The sequence below is a fragment of the Lissotriton helveticus genome, chromosome 6 (assembly GCF_964261635.1).
Source record: "Lissotriton helveticus chromosome 6, aLisHel1.1, whole genome shotgun sequence".
Lineage (NCBI taxonomy): Eukaryota > Metazoa > Chordata > Amphibia > Caudata > Salamandridae > Lissotriton > Lissotriton helveticus.
This window is the reverse complement of record NC_136067.1, coordinates 1,259,613,112-1,259,630,081: the sequence shown is the minus strand read 5'-3', so window position 1 is coordinate 1,259,630,081 and position 16,970 is coordinate 1,259,613,112. Positions and strand designations below refer to the sequence as shown.

At 49.5% G+C, this 16,970-nt stretch overlaps 1 protein-coding gene across 1 annotated transcript in view; it reads right to left on the bottom strand.

Moving 5' to 3' along the window:
* Positions 1 to 16,970, bottom strand: part of IGF2R (insulin like growth factor 2 receptor) — a 1,933,894-nt gene that overhangs the window by 1,016,910 nt on the left and 900,014 nt on the right. The gene's annotated exons all lie outside the window — the stretch shown is intronic.

Genomic DNA, 16,970 nt, shown 5'->3' with positions numbered 1-16,970 from the left:
AATTGAGTCTTTTAGTATCAAAGGAATTTAGATGTTATTGGTCTGTAGCCTAGTAAGACTTAAAACAGCTTTAAGAAAAAGTCTACCCTATTTATTTATGTGTCTGTCCAATACTTTTACCAGCTCACAAGAAATTACCCAAATCTATGGAATTAACTGGGAACACAAGATTGTCGACAAGCTCTGATTTTGTGTCTCAGAGAAGACATTCAACGACAGACCTGTACTATTCTATTCTTGAGAATTTGAATGGAGCATAGCTACTCAACAGGACTCCCAGCGCTAAGAACAACATGTCTGCAACAAGACTCCGTGCACGTCAAGGAGATGGACTAAAAAAAAGAAAGATGACTGGCTAAAAGAGAAAGGTATTTAAGTGTTTCCTAAAACGAAGTTCTGACTGGCTCATTCTGAGATCAACTGGGAGAGCATTCTACAGTTTGTAGGCTAAGAAGCAAAGGAGTGCCCACCACTCCATGCCTTCTTGATCGTAGGGACCAGAAACAACCTTTGATACCCAGTACGCAATTATCTCCTGGGGGGAATACAAGGGTTCAACAACTGCTGCATAAGCTGCGGACTCTTCCTATGCGTAGCACAATGGGTTAAGCAGAGTGTCTTGAATTGGATTCTCTTATACACAGGTAACCAATGCAAGGCTGCTAGGGCCAGTGTAGCCGACTTTGGTATTTTTAAGAGAATCTGGGCGACAGCGTTCTGAACAACTTGAAGTCTCTTTATCACAGACATAGGACTTCCAAGGAAGAGAGATTTTCAACAGTCCAAGCGTAAATTCACCAGGCCTCGCACTACCAGCTCCGAGAAGAGCACAGCAACCAACGCTGCAATGTCCAGTGTCCTTAAAGTCCAAAGCAGCTTGATGCAAGTTTTCTAGCTTGTACCTCCATTGAAAGCTTGCTGTAAATCCAGAACCAGAGGCTTTTGACTGCTCGATTGGGAAGGAGCAGCAAACCTAGATTGTCAAGCCAGCATAGGTCCAGCCAGCTAGAATTGTTATTGCGACTACTAACACTTCAGTTTTTTTCTCAGTTCAGTTTTAGGCTGCTGGCGGACATCCAGTCTGTCACTTGTTTAATTTAGACAGGCATTCAGTTGGTTAGACAATAAATGGATTACACTGAAAATCCCATTGTCATGGCCAATAGTACACAGAATTAAGTTCTCTTATCCTAATTCTTTATACCAATATACACTTGTGCCTAATCCAATTTTACTTTATATAAATGTTTAGGGCTGGGGCAATATTGGGCATAGCGCGGTGCGATACATTACCACTAGGTGGCACTGCAGCCACCTCTTACATGCTACCGCAGCTCTGCTGATGCTGTAGGGTCCTTTTGCTTATGTGAGGGGATGCAGGGACTGTTATTTCCTGCTGCTGCAGCCTGACCAGAGGAAGCAGGGTGCGGTGCAATAGGCAACCGCTAGGTGGTACTGCAGCCCCCACTCAGGCCATGGAAGACTCGGACCCAGGAAGGAAATCCAAGAATGTGGGCTGAAGGAGGGGGAGAGGGGGGAATGGGGTGGCGGCAGCAAGAGAAAAAGCGTCCGTTCACAGATAGGTAGAGATTTGCGGTAGCGCAAGCCACCACCAGGTGTCGCTGCAGCCTCTTGTCGTCGGCAGTCTCATTTATACCTGAACTGGAGGCTCTTGAGCGGGAGTTGTGGCTGGTGCAGCACTGCTCGTGCCTCTCCTGGGCTTGAACTGTGTGTGAGGGAGTGCTCTTCAGTCCTCAGCGGTGCTACCGGTGCAGGGAATGCCGGTGCAGGGTTGGATTTGCGGGTTCATTTCCGACGCATCACTGTGGTGTGCTACAAGCCAGGCGAGATGAAGGGCGCTGGCTTTCTCGCCGCTCTGTGAGGGGCATTGGGGCCTCTGTTGGGAGCTGGTGACTGCCGGCAGTATTAGAGCAAGACTCACTCAGCGGTAGGGAGGGACACAGCTGACTTGCGAAGGGCGGTATAGTTTGGTGCTTACAGCTAATGGTGCGGAGCGGCATTTTACCACTAGATAGTGCAAAAGCTCCTTACAGCGGCCGTGGCAGTCTTCCGCGTGCTCTGGGCCGTGCTGTCCCACAGGCGTTGTGGGGACATGTTGTGTGGGGTGAGCCGTAGAAGAGAAGGTAAATGCTCCCCTTTCCCTTGGCGCCACTGCTTGGGCGTGGTTGCGGGGGCACTGCCGGCTCCTCTTGACGCTGGGAGCTGGGCCACTGATTCTTTTGCAGATCTGTGTGAGGGTGGTGGTGGCACTCCTTATTAGCGGCAGTGTCCACTTCAGGCTTGTGCAGGTGATGGCCTTCCCACCCGGAGGTGTGGCCGGCGGGTGTTTGCAGAGATCTCCGCGGGGCCTCTTCTTCCCATCCCACGTCTTTTCCTGAAGAAGATCTCACTGGTAGTTGGGCAGCGCTAAATGCCTCACTTTTAGGGTCCAGACGCTTCTGCCAGCGGCGTCGTGCGCACCCAGCGCTACATGGGCCTACTTCCACGGGTAGGCAGTGGGTACGAGAGTGACGCTTACTCTGGTTCCTCATTTCTCCATGAGGAGTCTCTTTCGGCAAGTAAGCGGGTTCAGAACCGCCTCATCGCCACTGTGGTGTTGTGGGCCCCGGGCCCAGATGCTACCAATGATGGACACAGACAAAGTCTTAATGCTTATTCAACTGGCTACGAGCATGTGCACCCGGGCCCTTTTATGAGCAGGGTCAATTCACTTGTGAGGCCTGTGGTGGGTGGATAAGCTCCAGGCAGATTACTCAGCTTATGAATGGAGTTCCAAATAAATACCCTGTGGGAGATGCAACTGAATACCGCTGATCAATCAATTAAGTCATGCAGTACAATCTTGACAAATAATTAATCACTGCGTACCTGGAATGTAAAGCTTAATTTGAGCTGGTGGGTTTCTGTGCTCGGCACCAGCCCTTAATTCGTAACACAGGGACTAATGACAGGCCACCACATGGTGGCACTCTCTGTCTTGAGTACAACAGTGTTTATTAATTCAATAGCCCAAAATAATAATTCAGACTATATCAATGCTCTTCTTATACCTGTGGGTGGCCTGAAAAAGACTGAATTATCACACTTGTAGGAGTGAGATGGTTAGTAGTTGTATTGGTACAGTTATTGGCATAAATAGCAGAGGAAATAAGGGGTCAGGCTTCAGTGGTCTAAGAATGGCCATGGCACATACATATCGTTTTTTTCTTTTTGATTTACAAATTCAGCACTGCAATTTTAAAACAGTATTAGTTTGCAAGAATATGCAAGGGTGATGAAGTAGTTCCCCAGTAGATGTCAGCCAAAGGAATACATCTGAACACATATAGTGAGAGCAGTAGAAGCTGCCAGGGCCCTCTAGAATGGGCATGAATGCCAGCTGGAAGGTGTTTCTTGGCTGGAACATGGCAGATCTTTATGCAGAGTAACCCAATATGAAACGCTGACCTTGGCCACCACCTAGCCCTTCTTTGCCAAAGCCTAGACATAGAAGAGCTGAGTATCAGCTCTACCCTGATGCATGCAGCTATAGTATTAGTACACTGCACGTCTGAGTAGCAGACCAAAGCCTCTCATACCCCTTGGTGGGATGAGAAGGAGAGAAAAGAACAGAAGTCTGTTTGAATGAACTATGTATAAGCAGATACCACTTTCGAATGGAGTGCACAGCATGTGTGCAGAACCAGTTTGTCCACGAAGAACACTCTTGAAGGCTGGTTTGATTAACAGGGCCTTAAGTTCACTGACCCTATGGACTGAAGCAATGGCAACAAAAAACTATTTTCAGCATCAGAAGACACATCTGAAAATTGTGCTTCAGCCTAAATGGTGGTGCCATGAGCAACATTAACACAAGTTCAAATAATAAATAGAGTGTCAGGGAACAAAACACCAATCCTTTCATAAAAATGTACCTAGTTGGGGCTTCAAGCAACCACAAGGACATGGACGGAGCGCTGAAACTTTTCAGACACTCTCCCCCAGTCACAGATCTGGGTTGAATCCATCATCGTTCATTAGCTCTCTTCACCACCTCAGTTCAGGCCCAACTATATGCAAATCAGGCTTGACACTGTTCTTCATGGTAACAGTCCAGCCCGAATTGTCAAGCCAGGTCTTCCCTGAACTGGAAACAAGCATCCTGGGACCAGTTTCGGGGTAACATCCCTCATCAGCCAGGCTAATTTGAATCCAGTGGCAAAGTGAGCAAGGGATCCACGTCTGGGCATACCCTGCCAACTTAGGGCGAACAAAGCAAACACAAGGAGATGATATACGGAGCGCTTAAGCTTTTCAGACACTCACCCCCAGTCACAGATCTGGGTTGAATCCATCATCGTTCTTTAGCTCACTTCTCCACCTCAGTTCAGACCAAACTATATGCAAATCAGTCTTGACCCTGTTCCTCGTGGGAACAGTCCAGCCCAAACTGCCAAGCCAGGTCTTCCTGAACTGGAAACAAGCATCCCGGGTCTGGTTTCGGGGTGACACTCCTCATAAGCCATGCTTAAACAGGTTAAACAGAAGACACATGCAGGAAGACTCTAAATAGGCGTTTACATTTGCCACTGCCAAACCATGCTGGGCAAGTCCTAGAGTAAAACAGAGAACATCAGTCACAGGTGAGATTGGGATCGGCGCCAATGATCAAATTTGCTCCAAGGGCTCGCAGTAATGGTTTTCCCTATGGGTTTCCTGGCAGCCAAGATGATGCCCGTCACCTCTGCAGGTTAGCTGAAAAGCTCTATGTAGAAACGAGGATCAGCTCTCAGTTGAACCACAAGAAGTGATGTAGTTGAAAACAAAAGAAGTGTATTCAAGTACAGCGAGAGGACCCAGGCCACAGCTGTCGTCTTCCCCTAATGCGGAGGAAACCACACTATCTGGCACCACTCAATCTCCACATGAGTGGTGGCAGCTAGAGCAATACAAGCGTGGGGTGGAGCACCAGAAGATCCTGCTGAAAGAACAGGTCTACCCTGCACAATAGAAGACGAGGCTGAGTTCCAACAGATCAGAGTTCCAAATCCTCATTTCTCAGTTTGGGATGATAGAGATCAACTGTACTTGATCCTCTCAGACCTTCTACAGGACTTTCAATGGGAGCAGTCTCAGTCACACAACATAAAGCAGACTCAGTGACCAACTGAACCTGAAGACATCTCCACGGCAACCATTCAGAGGGAAGACTATGGAACAAAATGGATTACACTCTGTTCTGGACAGTGGCAACCAGGTCCATGCTTGGATATTTCAATCAAGAGAAGATTATATCTATCACTTTGGGAACAAGCCCAAACTCTATATTCTTGAGAGAAGTGACTCAGAGTATCACATTGTGGGTGCCCATGAAGCACAAATTACTTCCCTTCCGGTAACAATATATCTGTAAGAAACAGTAGTTGGTATTAGATTCCTTCCTTAGAATATCCCCAGGCGTCAGTCTGGATCCGGAAATTTTTGCGTAGCAGTACCCCTGCGCGTCGGTAGGCGTCGTCTGCGGCTCCGCGTCCATCGTAGGCGCCGGGATGACGTTGCCGGAGTACTTAGATGCCACCCTCGCGCGCTGTCAGTTCTTATACACAGCTTTTCCGCGCCAGAAACGCAGAGCCATGATAAAAACCAACACTGGTGCCATGAAACTAGGGCCCTGAAAAGGGATGACCTTAACCCTAGATATCGGTTCGCAGAACGGGGAGGATGGGTGGGGCGGTAAGGAATCTAATACTAACTAGTTTCTTACAGATATATAGTTACCGAAGGTAAGTAACTTGTGCATCTGAAAGAAACAGGTTAGTATTAGATTCCTTGCCTTAGAATAGATACCCCAGCAATACCAACCCCGGTGGTGGGTCTGCGAACCAATAATCACACCAGAAAGTCCTGGAGAACGGAACGGCCGAAAAAGCCATCTCTCCGGACTTGGCTGTCCAGGCAGTAGTGTCTTGCGAACGTGTACAGAGAGGCCCACGTAGCTGCCTGACAGATGTCCTGCAAGGGGACTCCCCGACCCAGGGCAGTAGCAGCCGCCGTGGCCCGAGTGGAATGGGCACGCAGCCCCACAGGAGGCTCCTTTTTAGCCAGTGAATAACAAGCCTTGATGCACAAAACGACCCATCGAGAAATGGTCCGTTTGTGCACCACCCGCCCCTTCTTAGCGCCCACGTAACCAACAAAGAGTTGGTCATCCACCCGGAACTGGCGTGTGCGATCCAGATAGTATGAGAGCGCACATTTTGGGTCCAGACGGTGGAGCCTCTCTTCCTCTTTCGAGGAATGCGGAGGCGGAAAGAAGGTGGGCAAAGTGATGAACTGCCCGATGTGGAAGGCTGTGACTACCTTGGGTAGGAAAGAGGGTCGCGTCCGTAACACAAATTTGTCCGGATGGACAACAAGGAAAGGAGGTTGTGAAGAAAGAGCCTGGAGCTCACTCACTCTCCTGGCAGAGGTGATGGCAACCATTAATGCAGTCTTAAGAGTGAGGAGACGAAGAGGACCGTTATGGAGTGGCTCAAAGGGAGCGCACATCAGATAAGTCTGAACAAGATTCAAGTCACACCGAGGCATCACGAAAGGAACAGGGGGAACATATGAGTGATGCCCTTCAAGAACCTATTTACAACTGGGGACTTGAAAAGAGAGGGCTGATCAGGGAGCCTTAAGAAGGCGGAAATGGCAAAGAGGTAGCCCTTAAGAGTGCCCAGAGCAGAGCCCTTCTCTTGCCCTGACCTGCTGGGCAAGAGAAAGAAGAAAGAGGAGAACCTCAGAGAGGGGGGCAGAGAGTGGATCCACAGCCTTTGCTGTGCACCATGCCACAAATTTGTTCCAACTGCAGGCGTATACCGATTTTGTGAAGGGACGCCTGGCTGCCAGAATCACATCGCAGACTTCAGGAGGCAAGTCAAATGGCCTCAACTGTCGCCGCTCAATCTCCACGCATGGAGGTAGAGGCTGGACAGGTTCGGGTGGAGGACCGTCCCCTGCTGCTGCGACAGAAGGTCCTCCTGAAGAGGCAGACGAATCTGGGGATTGACTCACATGCTGAGTAGCTCAGGATACCAGTATCTTCGTGCCCAGTCTGGAGCCACAAGTATGACTTGGGCCCGGTCGCGCCTGATCTTCTTCAGCACTCGGGGCAGAAGTGGTATAGGCGGAAAGGCGTACAACAGACCGCAGCTCCACTCGCGACGAAAAGCGTCTCCGAGCGAGTGCCGTTTGGAAATTCCAATGTGCAGAACTGATGACATTGCACGTTCTCTTCTGCGGCGAATAGATCTAACCAAGGATCTCCCCACTGATGAAATAGACCTTGAGCCATGTTCGAGTTCAGACGCCATTCGTGATCCATCATGCACCGACGGCTGAGTTCGTCCGCCGTGGCGTTCAGGGAACCTGCCAGGTGTTGAACCACCAGGGTCACGCCCTGATGTTCCACCCACTGCCAGAGGTGCAGAGCCTCCTGGCATAGGGTCCACGACCCCAACCCGCCCTGTTTGTTGCAGTACCACATGGCGGTGGTGTTGTCCGTGAACACCTGCACTACACTCCCCCGGACAGAGGGGAGGAATGCTTTCAGTGCAAGCCAGATCGCCAGCAGCTCCAGAATGTTGATGTGGAGCTGGGACTTCGCCGGAGACCAGAGGCCTCTGATCTCCGCCTCTCCCATGTGGCCCCCCCAGCCCAGGAGGGATGAGTCCGTCACAACTACGTGCTCCGGTTGGGGTAGGGAAAGGGATCTGCCGCTGACCCTATCGTGGTCCGTGAGCCACCACTGCAACTGTCTTGCAGTGCCCTCCGATATCAAGACATGGTTGTACAAGTTGCCCTGATGCTGGGCCCACTGAAACTTCAGGTCCCACTGCAGAGCCCGCATCCGCCACCTGGCGTGATGCACCAGAAGGATGCAGGACGCCATCGGCCCCAGAAGCCGCAGGGTCAACCTGACCGAGACTTGGAATAAAGGCTGAAAGATCGGAATCAGAGCCTGAATATCCCGAACCCGCTGTTCGGGAGGATAAACCCGAAACTGCGCCGAGTCTAGAATCGCTCCGATGAAGGAGCTTCTGAGAGGGACACAGGTGTGAATTCGGCACATTGATGGAGAACCCCAGCCGGTGCCGGAGGTAGGCCGTAGTCTGGAGATGGCTGACGACTGTCTGGGGCGAGCCCACCTTCGACAACCAGTCGTCAAGATAGGGGAAGATTAACACCCCCAAGCACACGACATTATGACTGCTCTAAATCAGTGTAACTTAGACCTAGGCTCCTCGAATGGCTTCACACTGAAGTGGGGCAGTATCGACAAGAAAGCAACAACCAAAAAAATAGTCAAAAACAATCAAATGGATATCATAAAGTGCTTAGACTCTACTACACAATCACGCGAAACTATAAAGAGCTTCCTGGTAATTACAACAAGCATACAAAAAGAACTAACTAGGACGCACAAACAAAGGCCCCAGCTAAAGAAAGGCTGGTTCAATCCAGCATGCACAAAAGCATCAACTCGTTTAAAAGAAGCTCTAAATAGTGATCACAGGGATAGAGCTGAAATTACTAGACTCAGAAAGGAGTACACGGCTGCCCTAAATAATAGGAAAAAAGAAGTGAAAGCTGAACTATGGACTACTCTGATCCAAAGCTCGGAATTAAAAAATAGTGCTTTGTTTTGGCAGGTAGTCCGTTCCCCATTTCTAACAGATAATGACAATTCTCCCTCAATTGATGTTGCTATAAGTGAACACGAATGGGTGAGCCATTTTACAAAAGTCTTCGCGAAAGATTCGTCAGAAGATATAGCTCAACTTGATTTTCTGCCACACATTGCTTATCCACTAAACCTTTATTTTACCCACGAAGAGGTTCAAAAAGCCTTAAAATTTTCTAAATCAGCTAAAGCCCCTGGCCCGGACGGTGTCCCCGTTGACATCTTCAAACATCTCCCGGATCTTTGGACCCCCTTATTGACTAACGTCCTGAATGCTACCATCGAAGTGGGCCTCTTGGACTCTTGGAAAACATCAACGCTGGTACCTATTTTTAAAAAAGGAGATCGAAACAGTCCATCATGCTATAGGCCGATCTCCCTCCTGGACTCGTTAGGTAAGATGGCAGGACGAATACTCCTCGAGCGTCTCCAGGAGTGCGCTACCGATCATAAAATAATCTCAGACCTACAATATGGTTTCCGGGAGGGGTTAGGAACAGTTGACCAGGCCCTGAACCTGTCCCTATTGGCGGGCAAATACCTGGAAGCTAAAGGGTCTCCTTTCCATATGGCTTATGTCGATCTCTCCGCAGCGTTTGATTGCGTGGCACATTCAACGTTGTGGAGAACTATCTTGAAAATGGGAGTTCCTACTCCAATCGTGGACTTCCTTCGAGAAATGTACACAGGCACTACAGGCAGGGTAAGATTCGGGGTGAGGGGCGAACTCACGGACACCTTCAAGGTGGAAAAGGGGGTCAGGCAGGGGTGCGTCCTGGCCCCCTTTTTATTCAGCCTTTATACGAACGGCTTGGAGGCCGCTATGTTACAAGGCAGCAAGGACCCTCCCCTAATAGCTCGTCGGCAGATACCAGCGCTCCTATACGCAGACGACGCTGTTATTTTAGCCAGAACACCAAATGAACTACAGTTGGCCTTAAACAGATATTGTACATTTATGGCAAGTCTGAACCTGAAATTAAATGCAAAAAAAACTTACACAATGCATGCAGGGGAGAAACGAAACGTAAAACACAGAAAACTAATGGTACAGGGCGAACATCTGGATAGGACTACTACTTATCCCTATTTAGGGATCGTCATTGATGAAAAATTTAAATGGAGCCCAGCTATCAATGCAAGGAAACTGTCATTTCTTCGAGAGACATCTTCGCTAAAAACCTTTTCACAAAGACTGGGGCAGCGACCTCCTAAAGAATTACTGCAAATATACAATTCAAAATGTGTAACCACAGCAACATATGGGGCGGGGATTTGGGGCTTTACAAATGTGGACTCAATACAAAGAATAGAGAACTCTTTCCTCAGATATCTGTAGGCAGTACCAAAAACTTGTTCCACTTATGCCTGCCACACTGAGTTGGGCATTGACTATATCACAGACACTATAAAACTGCAGCCGATAATGTTGTGGCGTAGAATATGGGTCTGTGAGCAATGTCATTTGACTAGGGCGATCTTTCAAAACATTTTAACATTAGATCACTTTAAGAAGATCAAATGGTTGTCCTATGTCAAAGCCCTGTTAACAGATCTAGGATATAGGAAGTACTTTGATCATCCGTTGCTGATAAAAGAAATCTCTAAAAAGAACTTAAAAAGGGAGTGCCTTGTCCATCTGCGCCAGCTACGCTTATTATCCGAGGTCCATAAACCATCTGTTCAACACTCTTTACTTGTTCAGACTGTGTTTACTGTTGAACCTTATTTGAATTTTAAATTAACAGTTTGAAAAAATGTTGCTCACTCGTTTTAGATTTGACCTGTTCCATTTATTGGTTGCATTTCCAAAGCAAAATGCCTGGATATCCATATCATCTATGTGCCTTTGTGATCTAGTGTCCCCCCAATCAACTATACATACAGTGCTATTTTGTAAATTCTTTACTGAACCTCGTAAACGCTGGATATTGCCCATACTGAAATTCTGGGGTCTTCGACAATGTCGCCCAGCTTATCTGGCACTCCAGTATCTTGAAAATGAAAACTATGCTAAAGCGATTGTACTATATCTTAAATTTTGTATACGCCACCGCATGAATTTATGAGTACGAGTAATATAGCAAATTTGCACAAATGAAAGAAACTAAGATAACAGGATAAATGTATGTTATTATAAATCCAGAAAAACTCACCCAAATCGAACTGAGAGGTACCTGCTATTTTTAAGATGATTCTTTTAACAAATGTATACTTAACGGTTTTTAACTTTTTGAAAAATTTGTAAATTGCTTATTTTGAACTTTTATGGTGTTTTTGTAAAACTACCGAATAAAGTTATTATTGAATTGAATTGAATTGAACACCCCTAATCCGCACAGATGAGCAGCGACCACCGCCATCACTTTCTTGAACACCCGAGGGGCGCTGGTAAGGCCGAAGGGGAGCACGGTAAACTGAAAGTGCTCGTGGCCTACCATGAACCGGTGGGCCGGCAGGACGGGGATGTGAAAATAAGCGTCCTGCAAGTCCAACGCTACCATCCAGTCAGCATCTTGAACTTCTCCTTCCGGAGGAAGCCGTTGACGTTCCGCAGGTCCAAGATAGGGCGTAGGCCCCCTTTGCCCTGCTTGGGAACCAGAAAGTAGTGGGAGTAACAACCACACCCTACTTCTGGCCCAGGAGCGCGCTCGATGGCCCCCTTGGCCAAGAGGGCCGTAACTTCCTCTTGCAGAAGTTGCAAGTGATCCCCCGACACGCGGTGGTATTGCGGTGGAATGGCTGGAGGGGTCACCTCGAAGGGGAGGGAGTAGCCCCTTCTGACGATTTGCAGCACCCACCTGTGTGATGTGATGTCGCGCCAGTGGAGGAGGTGATGGTGAACCCTGCCCCCCACTGGCATTAAATGGGCCTGAAAGCTCGGACTAGGAAGGCTTTGAGGCGGATGCTGCGGGGGTGGATGTGGACTGGCCTCGCCGTTGCCCCCTGGCACCGCCACGACGGTTACCACGTCCGCCACCGCACTGGCTGTTAGTCTGCGGCCCGTGGCTGGCAGGACGTGTGGGGGTGCCCATTCCTTGGCCACGAAAGGAGCGAAAGGCAGCAGTTTGCTGGCGCGGGGCTGACAGGCCTAAGGACTTGGCCGTAGCCCTGGAGTCCTTAAAGCGCTCAAGCGCACGGTCTGCCTTGTCTCCAAAGAGGCGATGGCCATCAAACGGCATGTCCATAAGGGTGTTCAGCCGAAAAATTGGCGTACCTCAGCCAGGCGTGGCGGCGAACTGCCACCGCCGTTGCAATCGCCCTGCCTAGCGAGTCCGTGGTATCCAGCCCACATTGAATGGAATACCGTGCCGCATCTCGCCCCTCCGCAAGGGCTTGGGCGAGTTTAACCTGGGCCTCCTCCGGGCATTGTGGCAGCACGTCCGCGACCGTGTCCCACAGAGAGTGGGTATAATGGCCCAAAAGGCAAGCGGTGTTGACCGACCACAACCCCAAACTAAGTGAGCAGAACATCTTTTTTACGTACTGTTCATACCTTTTGGATTCCCGATCAGCGGGAGCTGTCGGGAATGCGGTCTGGGAATTAGAGGCCTGGATAACCAGGCTCTCGGGGTGGGGTGGGTGGACCGGAAACTAGGGTCACCCGGGGCCGGACGGTGGCGTCTGGCCACGTCCCTATCTACAAGGGGACCTGTAGCGGGCCTGGACCCAGTGCCCAACAGAACGTCAGTTAAGGCCTCATTGAACGGCAGTAGACGCTCCGAAGAGCTTGCCTGCAGTTTGAGGACCTCAGTGAGAAGGTTAGTCCTCACAGCCGCGACAGGGAGCTCAAGAGCCAAGGCCTTGGCTGCCCTTGTCAACACCACACTGTAGGCAGCCCCCTCCTCCGTAGCCACGGTAGGAGGGGAGACAAATCCAGTGTCGGCGAAGTGTCCAAACCACTGGCCTCCCCTAGTTCAACTGCCCAGTCCTGAAAAGACTGGCACTCCCGTGCCAGAGGGTCCTCAGACCCCTCCCAATCCGCCTCACCCTCCATCTCCTGGTACTCCGGTTCAAATGATGGGGCCGGATCATAGAAGAATTGCTCTTCTCCCGACGTCGGACCCGGGTCGAGGGAGAGGATCGGGGACGACGTCGTCCGGGGACGGCGTCGGGGGCGACACCCTAGGGGTCGGCGCCAGCGGAGGGGTCGTTAGGTCGACTAGCGGCGACCCGGATCCGACGGATCCAGTGGGGCCCTGCGGCGTCGGGACCGGAGTCGCCGACGAAGCACACGACGGTGCCGGGGCCGAAGCCACCGACCCGCTAGGGCCCCCAGACGAACCCCTGGGGGCCGAAGGCACCTCCGAAAGGCCCGTCAGAGGAGAGCGATTCCTCATGGCCACAAGGAATGCGGAGAACTCCTCCGGCGTCGCGTCCAGCCCAGGGACTGGCGGGTATGGAGCTGGCCGCGGCGCCTGCGGCTCTGGCGGAGCCACGTGGGCTGTGTCACCCGAACCCCCGGCCGCGTCGCGCGAGCGTCGGTGGGGGAGCCAGACGAGCGGTGTCGCTTCGACTTCTTGTGCCCCTTACCTGAGGACTTGGAGCCTGACGAGTGGTGTCGACTCGCCGAGCTGTGATGACTCCGGCCCCGCGACCGGTCCTTCGACTTCCTCCTGGACCGGGACCTCGAGCGGCACGGGGCCGACTGCCGGAGCTCGAGGTGCTTACAGGACTGCTCCCGCCTAGCTTTTGATGTCAAGGCCCGGCAGTCGGGGCATGACTTGTCATTGTGGTCGGCCCCTAAGCAATACAGGCACCGGCGATGGGGGTCGGTAAGCGACATCAGTCGGCTGCAGTCGGCGCAGGGCTTGAACCTGGGCATTCCTACCGGCACCGATTGAGTCGTTCGACTCGAAAAACAGATCAAAAGGATCGAAAAAGTTTAGTCAAAAAATTACTAAAGGGTACCCCTTTTTCCGGATCTGCGCTTGCTGGCGCGGAAAAAAGAAGAACTGATGTCAGCGCGCGAGGGCGGCGTCTAAGTACTACTGCGACATCATCCCGGCGCCAACGATGCAGACGACGGACGCGGAGCCGCAGACGACGCCTACCGACGCACAGGGGTACTGCTACGCAAAAATTTCAGGATCCAGACTGACGCCTGGGGATATTCTAAGGTAAGGAATCTAATACTAACCTGTTTCTTTCAGATGTGTACCACTCCGGAGTGCTTTCGAAAAAAGGGTCCAAGACCCCCACATCACTCTTTCTCTGATGTAATGCAGAGTGGTTGTGGCCAAACAGAACTTAAATGGCACTCCACGAGATGTTAAGGAAGAAAGTCCTCAAGACAAAGCATAACAGCAGTTCAAACACATTTATGTTAAGCAGCTGCTCCGATGTGGACTACAGGTTCCACGCTGTGTTTTCCACGTGGTCACCGCAACCCAACAAGGAGTCATCAGTAAATATGTTGGCCTGTAACAGGGGCAACCCGCCAGCAGGTTAGATAGATTGCTTCCTCAGACACAAGCAAAGGCATTCATCGGCTCCCTGGCTTGCGTCACGAACAGGATGCTCAAGCCATCAAACCTCACAGGCAAATGACTATCATAACCGGGATCAGAGCCCAACCAAAAACAGTAGAATTATATCTAGAATGTCTGCAACACTGAGGCAGAGGAAAAGCCTTTATAAGGGTGGTGTTCTACGTTGCAACTATGAAGGTTAGCCTCTGCTTAGGGACACTGAGGGACTTCTGGACTTTGATGGTACATCTTACATGCAGGAAGGCATGATGCATTGAAGATGCCCCATGAATGATGCAGGAGATCCCACCTTTACCAGCAAGTCATCCAAATATAGGAATATGTGGGCTGCTGAGCTCCAGTGAAGCTGCCAACACAGCCAACAATTTGATTAACACTTGCATGGAAGTGGCTGACCCAAACAGCAGAGATGTGAATAGATAGTGCTTTGTGCTCATGATGTTAAAAGGCCTTTTTTATATGATCTAGGAGGCTGATAACTATAGTTGTCTACTGCTCCCAGAGAGCAAGGACATAGTGGCCCAGAACGTGAATGATGTTTTCTCTACAAGGGCATAAGAGGTGAGAACTTTCCAAGCAAAAAAAGCTTAATTTGGTTGACTAAAGAGGGTTGGTAGGAAAGGCATTCAGGTTCAAAAAACAGGAAAGCCTTTTACCACCTGACTCTACAGAGAAAGGAGATGCGACAGATATTTTGAGTCACCAGGAACAGGGCTATGTCCTCATGCAGTCTACTTCACAAAAAGGATATCTCCCAGCAGTCAGTGCATTCTCCAAGAGCACTTCATTGGAAGGCAATAAGGAATCAGACATCACAGAGAAAGGCTATAATATCACCAACAAAATATTTTTTTCGCTCATTGCAGGTCTTGGCGAGTTCTAATGCCTCTGCAGCTTCAGGTGCCACCATAGTGAAAGAAGATTTTTCTGCACGAGGGCCCGATCGGGAAGGGATAATTCCTTCTAAAGTTGTACTAAGACTATTTGCTTTCCGTAGGCCCAAGCAAAAGCCAGCATTAGAATAATAAGGAGGGAGGCCTCCGAATCATCATCATCCATGCTCCCGTTGTCTGGCCTAACAAAAGCATCAGAATCAGAAAACAAATTTTCCATTTTTATCAAATCTTTGTGCCTTAGGATGTGGCTCATACAAAGGATTGCCATGAAAATTTGATGGACCTCCTTGGAGGGCGAAAGTGACAAAGCTTGTTCAGAGGGCAGCACTGGTAATTGGATTGCAGACTTTTGAAATGCCATTCACAGGTGCTAGTGTTAGCATAGTGGCCAGCACCAAATGCACAGTGTAACACAGTATGAATGGTTCTGCTTCTTTGGAAATGGTGTGAGACTGCAACCTGAATACACACAGGAAGAGTAGACATTAGTTGCTGAAATTGCTGAACCTCAGGGAGCAGCCCAAAGTAAGCTAGGCAATCCTGAAAAGATCCATTAGAGCTGAAGCACGACATAGACTGGCACCAGGTCGGCAGAAGGGGCAAGAGCTTCAACCTCATCTTTTCCAAAATGTAAATGTGTTCCAACATCAAGGAAGAGTCTGGCACCTTGAAACAGTGTGGAGACTCCAAAGGGTCCCTGGAATCTGGACCATTTTTCAATTTCTAGCACAGATTTTTTGTTGTTGTTGCTTTTAAAGAGATCTCTTATGGAATTGTTTATGGACTGTAAACTTACCCGAAGAAAGAGACTGGGCTGCTTCAGGGTGTCCCTCAGAGTCGTTTCAAAAATGCCATCTTCTCACTGTTGGCATTAGAGTGCATCAAAGAACACCAGGGTTCATGGTCTCAGACAAAACATCACATACGGATGTTTTTGTAGATCCGACAAGGAAATCTTTTTCAGCACCGACAACAAGGCTTAAACCGCAAGCCAAAGTTTTTGTACCCTCAAGTATTACTGCATGGAGGTATGCCTCATGACCAATCTTCAACACTATAGAACGTTTTAAAGTTGCTTCACACACCTACAGGCTCTAAGGAAAATGTTACTTACCTTGTAAGCATCTGTTTGTGGCATGTAGTGCTGTAGATTTACATGCTGTGCATACACCTGCCATCTACTGTTGGGCCAGGATGTGTACAAGTTGTATTTCATTGAAGAAGTCTTTCGAGTCATGAGGTACAGTAACGCCTCCTCTTGCAAGTAACGCACATGGTCATTAACTCCATTGTAAGATTGTTTTTCTATAAGGCAGATCAGGATGCAATGTGATGTGAAGTGAAGTACAGAGAAAAGTCCATGCAAAAGGGGGAAAAGAAAAATAGTAAGAGGCACTGCAAAAGCCACAGGCGTCCGGAGAGGATCGTGGGGGTATATGAATCTACAGCAGCACATTCTAGGAACAGATCCTTAAAGGGTAAGTAACATTTTCTGTTCAAGGCACGTGTGGCTGTAGATACACATGCTGTATATAGACTGCAAAGCAGTACTCCCAAAAGTGGTGGCTAGCCTGTGGGTGTTGCAGTAGATTGAAACATTCTACTGAGTACTGCCTGGCCAACATAGGCTTGTTGGCGGGCTAGCACATCCACGCAGTGATGTTTTGTAAAAGTGTGTGATGTGCACCAGGTTGCTGTCTTGCATATGGCAGCTATTGGAATGTTCCCCCACGAAGGTCAAAGAGGCTCTTTTTTTTTACTAGTAGAGTGGGCTCTAGGAGGAATGGGAAAAGTCCTCTTAGCTTTAGTATAGTATGTTTGGATGCACCTCACGATCCATATGGCAATGCCTGA